The following is a 6,483-nucleotide window of genomic DNA, read 5'->3' as shown; positions in this document are numbered from 1 at the left end:
AAACCATGGTTTCTTGGAGTAAAATGCTTATATTAGCTCAGTTTTTTTAAATTTGTTGAAACTATTTCATATTTACTTTTCATCATGCAATTCAGTGCTGGTGTTGGGTTGGCTGTACAGGTAATCTGGCATGGGACTAAGTTATTCCTCGGTCTTGTCTCCATTTCATTTGTTACAATGCTGTATGTCTTTCGGAGAGGACACTGGCACGTGACCACAGTACTGCCAAGTTTCCCCATGTTTTATGCCTTCAGTTATGCCAAGTTATCCCCTGTTAAATCTGCCACCTTCATTCAGTCTAGGCTTGTTGGTAAGTAGCACATTGACTTCTGGGATATTGTTCTTTCATCTTTTGTATTATAAGTGTGGGCTCCCAAAAAGTTTCATAAATGGTACTATTGCCTAAAATCAACACGTCTGACTGCATATATTGAGTTGGAATGGAGCCACTTAGATTCAGTGGCGTCACTTGGGTTGTTGTCACCCGGTGCGGGTAACTCATGGTGTCACCCCCTCACGACTTACCGCATGGACCTCCTCCACTCCGAGTCCGCCAGTGGACACAGTTGGTAAATAAAGAATCCTTAGTAACGTTTGTAAATGTAGGTCCTATATTTACAAAATGTGCCTGTTAACAACAGTGTGATAATGACTCATTAATCAGGTTGTACAGTGGGCTACCTGCTAGTCAACAGTTTATTGGAATTTATAATATCATAGGTATGGTACTTTTTACTGGTGTGGTGTTCCCACTATCCAGCAACACAATATATCAGTGGTTAAATTGGGGGAAAAAAGTAGGGGAACTGTGGGCGGAGAATCAGAGGGCGGGAATAACCCAAGGATTGGATCAGTGGGCAGAGCCAGAGGCGTGGCTAGAATGCGCCAACATCCCAATTTTTTGTATTTGTTTGGTTTCACTGCCCAGTTTTATCAACCAATGGATACACATGATTATGTATGGTTATAATGAGTTATTGACAGTAAAATGTATTCACAAAGTGGGATATGCTTCTAATCACAGAATGTCCCCAAATACGATAAAATGTGGAAGCACAAGCCATTTGTCTCCGAGCCATGGAGTTTCTGTCATCAGCACTTCTCCCTTTTCCAAAACAGCAGTTCAAACATGAATGGCTAAAAATCCTAGTTTGCAAATGTTTTCTAAATAATAACGGCTCTGCCATATTTGCCTCATAATGCAAGATCTGCAGCATGATCTGACCATTTCAACTAATAAATTGTTTGTAGCTCAAACGTATCTAAAGTTAATAAAAAATGTGACTTGTGTTGCTGCGGAGTAGATGACAGTTAATAGCTCACTGTTCTATGTTAGGATTTTAACTTATAAACTGCAAGTAACAAAAGGATCTCTCTGACAAAAGCAGTAGCCCACTGGCCTATTTACATTATGTGCACTTTGTGATCTGCATGGTACATGTTCTTTGCAGCAGGTACATTAACCCTCTGAGCTACCTTTCCATGAGTCAAATCTTCCATTAGACAAAATTCCGATCTCTCTCTAGGAAGAACATTAATCATCAGAGTCATCATGACATTTTTATTGTTACCGAAAATTACTGGAGGCCAGGAAGGAGGCAGCACGTGCTTTTAAAACCATAATATACTTGCAAAAATGATGCCTCCACCTAAAGTCAGCACCTGGTGCGGTCACACCGGTTGCACCGCCCTAGAGATGGCCCTTCTCAAGGGCCCTGTGATCTCAGTGACAGGGTCACTGTTGTTCTAGGGTGTACTGCTTCATAGGCCTGCCCGCAAGACTGGAGGTGAACTTCAGTATGAATAGTGGTGGACAAGCCTTGAAGGTTAACCTACGCATGTCATGCTAGGGTCCACCTGCTGGTGCTACGACACCGGAGCTTCTAATGTCTTGCGAAGCCTTCTAAGGTCTAGCATGAGATAGTGCTCTCTCAGGAGAGTGGTCTGGCGGACTGGTTATTTAGGCTGAACCTGGTTCCCCAGTTCCAAATTCAGCAGCTCTGGCTATAGTGCCACATCCTCTCCCCCACTGAACACCATACTACCCCACTGAGAAAAACTCAGACTGCCTTCAACTACAACCCAATTGTTGCCGGCTATAAACACCTGGATGCTGCTCAATTTAAATTACGCACTGGGCAAGAGCAATATGTGGCCTACAAAAAAAAGTGACAGCATCCTGGAAAAAGCAAACAATCATAGGGAATGCAAAATTTTGCAAACCATGTGAAATGTAAGCAGGAACAACATGGTTACCTTAACGCTTTTACACTCACTGTTCAGAAATCAGTGAGTGCTTTTGCCTGAAAAGTTAAGGACATGACAACAGGGCCCTGAATGGACCCATTTCAATGGCCATTGCTTATATCCTTACAAAACGTAAGCAGTATGGTAAAAAAAGACAACATCCCTAGATACAGAGCAGCAGTACAAATTTTGTTTTTCAATCCTCACATTGCAGTACCTCCAGGATTGGTGCACTAGTTCCAAGCCCAGGGAAAACAAAGCCAAGACAACAAAAATAGCGCTTCACTGGCAAACTCTGTAAAAGTGGCGCTAATGTGTTTGGGTGTGAATAAAATCAATCTGGCCAGTTTGCTACCACTCTGTCTTACTTTATTTAGTTATTTATTTTTCATATTTTTAAACTTTTATTCCAGATGCTGCACTCTGGAATTAAATGTCAGAAAAATACGACATTGATTTCTGGCAAAAGCGATTTTCTTTTTTGGATCCATTTCACAGGGAAGCAAATAAAAGAAAGGAGAGGAGATAGTGCGCGCTGCGCACAGGCACCTCCACCTCCTGAAAGGTTAGGTTGCTAGGCGCACACCGGCCCTCTTGGTGTCACCCCATGTGAGGGTGTCACCCTGTGCGGTCCGCACCCCCCCGCATAGTGACGCTGCTGCTTAGATTTATGACAGAAAGCAAGATTGGGCAGAGGCCGTCATAATGCCTTATTATCAAGATAGAAGTTGCCTAAGCAAATGCAAGGATTATTTTATGCAGAAAGGACAACTTTCGACATAGTATTTCCATGGTTTCATCCATGGCCTGGTTCAGTTCCTCACTTGAACTTGGAAAACAGACATACCCAGAAGAGGTAACAACCATCAATGGATTTCAGTGATTGGAAAGTTGTTCTTTAAGCCTCATTAAAGGCAGGGGTAATCTCTGAGGTATTTGATCTGTCTGGTTTCCACGTGACATTTGGCTGTGAGGACAAGTTTTGCTTGTGCGTGCCAGTCGGAAAGTGTGGACATGGAAAGGGCCGTATGTGTAATCCACCATTACCCCATTGTACCCCGCTATGTTTAAAATGCCCAACCTTCATTGGGCAATCTGTTTTGACTTGTACATTTTTCTGCTGTTTACTTGTTAGTGTATGTGGGTGAAAAAAATGTAGGACGTCTAATAGAGGACCCACGTGTTATAGGTGAATCATATTCAATTTTTACTGTGAATCTTGAAACCATTTTATTGATTTTTCTATTATGTTAATTGCTGCCGTGATTCATGCATCCTACCGCTTGAGAAAAGTTGCACCGTTTGAAATGGAGATAGTGCTCATTGTATAGGTGCGTACATTTTGAAAGTGCAATAGCTCAGATTTGCTGTCTTTGCGTTGCAGAAACCTTTTATGGCACCAGCATTTCAAGATATTTGTTTCTGTCTTTATCAAGACATAATTCACACCATCCCTACTCCGTAAGCATTCACAACGAGAAACTCACCCAATAAATACCCAGTTTAAAAAAATATATATATGTATATATATATATATATGTGTTTATATGTGTGTATATATATATCATAACACTATTACACTTGTATCAGTGTCTGGAGTAAACAAACAGACCCCCTCATACTAAGTCACGATACAAGTCTATTGCGACATGACCGGGTGCCAGGTGTCTCCCTCCCAACCCCTCTAATCATATCTCGATCCAGGCTTCCCCTCTCTTCAGCTGTTCCTGTGCACCCCTCTTCCTGGGGGGGGGGGGTCCCTGAGGGGACCGCGCAAATCCAGTCCAGGCCTTGGTGTGCACGCCATTGTCCCACACTCTCTGAAATTTCCGTGGGCAGCACCTGGCTTCATAGGCCACTTTTTCGACTTCCATACTGCACATCATACCATTTCCCTACTAGGCCCTTGTGGGTGTGTGTGTGGGGGGGTGGGCTCCCCCATTTACTGGCCATGTATATTGTGTCTTCACAGATGACCAGTACACAGAATATGAGCAGCCACCAGGGTATATCAACATCTCCTGGTATTCTATAAAGTGTAGATTGTGGTATAGATGGGATGTGAGCCTTTAAGACCTCCGCCAGATCTGCAACTACTTCCTTCCAGTATGTCTGTATATGTGGACAGGACCAGAGAGAGTGGAAGAAGGTACCCTTCTCCTCCCAACACCTCACACAATTGGGGTTCCCTGCCAGTCCCATTGTGCACAGTTGGGGTCTGGAGAAATATGTCCTGTTCAGGACCTTGAGTTGTGTAATTCTCAAACTAGTTTTTGTTGTCACTTCCCATGGGTGCATTTGCAATGCAATAGGTCTCGCATTTACGCGAGTTTAAGCTATTGGCATCGGAAATTGCAATGCCTTTTATTTATGTTTTATAAACCAAATCATTAAAAAAGGCATTGTCATTTACAATGCCAATAGCTCAAACTTACGTAAATGCGAGACCTATTGCATTGCAAATGCTTTTTTTACTTCTAGATCAGGTAAAACAAGTGCCACTGAGTTCAGTAATTGTAACATCTGGTATTTACAGCGCTACAAAGCAGTGAAAGTCTTTGTCTGCAAGCAATGTATAACAAGCATTTGCAATGCAATAGGTCTCGCATTTACGTGATTTTGAGCTATTGGCATTGTACATGACAATGCCTTTTATTTAAATTTTGGTTTTTAAAACATACATAAAAGGCATTGTCATTTACAATGCCAATAGCTTAAACTCGCTTAAATGCGAGACCTATTGCATTGCTAATGCTTGTTTTGGTAGGCGAAGGGAGATTAAGTGATTTGCCCAGAATCACAGGATGTGGACGCGACCCCGAGGCTCGAACCTTGCGTTCCCAGGATCCAGCTCCAAAGTCGGCAGTCTAGCCGTCAGATCACATCCTCTCTTTCTACGAAACCACTATGTGTTCAATGTGAAAGTGACCTATTACAATGTAGAAACTGTTTCCGGGACAGAATTGGACTACTCAACGATTTTCATGCATTTATTGGTTCATGATTGTGACGTTGAGAGATTATTTAAATGTTTTTACAGTGCCTGACCCATCCATGGCCGCTGTTCTGGACTTGTACTTATCAGTACTTCCTGAGATTCAATAATGAACAAGTGAAGTCGAGGCGTGAAACGCAACGTTTTTCTTCCCGGCCCCACCCCCAACTCAAAGCAAGTGGTGCTGGTGCTCTTCCTTCGAGTCCGAAGTCTTGAGGACAGGGCTGCGGAGTCCCGCGCCCAGGGACCGGAGAGCTGGAGCCCCAGGGCAACTCAGGGGTGCCTTCAGGTACTATAATGAGGGGAGATACCGAGGCAGAGAGGGGTTTTTTCCTTCCTTGTGTCTTTCGGTTTTAAGCTTGGATACTGTGTTCGTTTTCTCTTCTCTCCCCATAAGGCCTTCCTATCTATAAAGCCGCACCCCTCCCAAAGTAGCCCTGTCCGACTGTGTGCTGCCCTATCACTCCCTATGTATTCCCTTTAATCAAACCTCATTCTCTCTCGAAACTCCGTATTCAAACATGTGTCTCTTCTGCTCCCTTTAAAAGGCCCCTATCATTTAACACCCCTATTTTTATAGCATTTTGAAGCCACGGTTTCTGGCAATCCATCCTTTAACGAAGCCATTGCCCTTACGAGACCATGGTCCTCCTTCTAAGTTTCTTTAAATTATAGTTTTCTCTATCCGTTTGGTCCTTTCCATTCTCTTAGTGCGTTTTTAGCTCGTTACAATATCCTCTTCGTATTTAACTGGCGGACATTGCGTTTCATGTACTTCTTCTTAAACCCCTATCGCTCATTATAAGTTGCTTCTGCTCAAGAGAACGTGCTTCATTTGCAAGGTTTTTTGGTCAACGTAATTGTGAATTGTATTTATATAGCGCCTACTGCACTGCCAATCCGCTGAAGCTCTTTGCAGCGATCAGCACGCTACCCCGAAACCCAAGATTAGGTGTTATTAATTATTAGATTAGTATAACATTTTTCTTTTCTTTGTGCATTAGTTGTGTTAGGTTTGTGCTCTTGATTGCCTGTGTGTTTAGTTGAGTTTAGAACAGATATAGAATGATAGGAGTGGGTTTTAAAGGGGAAGTAGTAGGTTATTTTTGTAAGTAGTAGTCGTGGGTGACATGGCTAAGCAAGCATTTGCAATGCAGTCGGTCTCACATTTGCTGGAGTTGGAGCTATTGGCTCTGTAAATGACAATGTCTTTATCCCATGTGTTATGGTTTGTATGTATG

The 6,483-nt window shown here is 42.8% G+C and overlaps 1 protein-coding gene across 1 annotated transcript in view; it reads left to right on the top strand.

The window, feature by feature from the left end:
* Positions 1–5,353: 5,353 nt before the first annotated feature.
* The window catches only part of ERLIN1 (ER lipid raft associated 1), a 286,035-nt gene continuing 284,905 nt past the window's right edge, over positions 5,354–6,483 (top strand). Inside the window, exon 1 of the mRNA XM_085608714.1 lies at positions 5,354–5,531. The gene's annotated coding sequence lies outside the window, so the exon portion shown is untranslated. The remainder of the gene's footprint in view (positions 5,532–6,483) is intronic.

Source organism: Triturus cristatus, chromosome 1_2 (assembly GCF_964204655.1).
Source record: "Triturus cristatus chromosome 1_2, aTriCri1.1, whole genome shotgun sequence".
NCBI classification, from domain to species: domain Eukaryota; kingdom Metazoa; phylum Chordata; class Amphibia; order Caudata; family Salamandridae; genus Triturus; species Triturus cristatus.
This window is presented reverse-complemented; position numbering and strand designations above follow the sequence as displayed.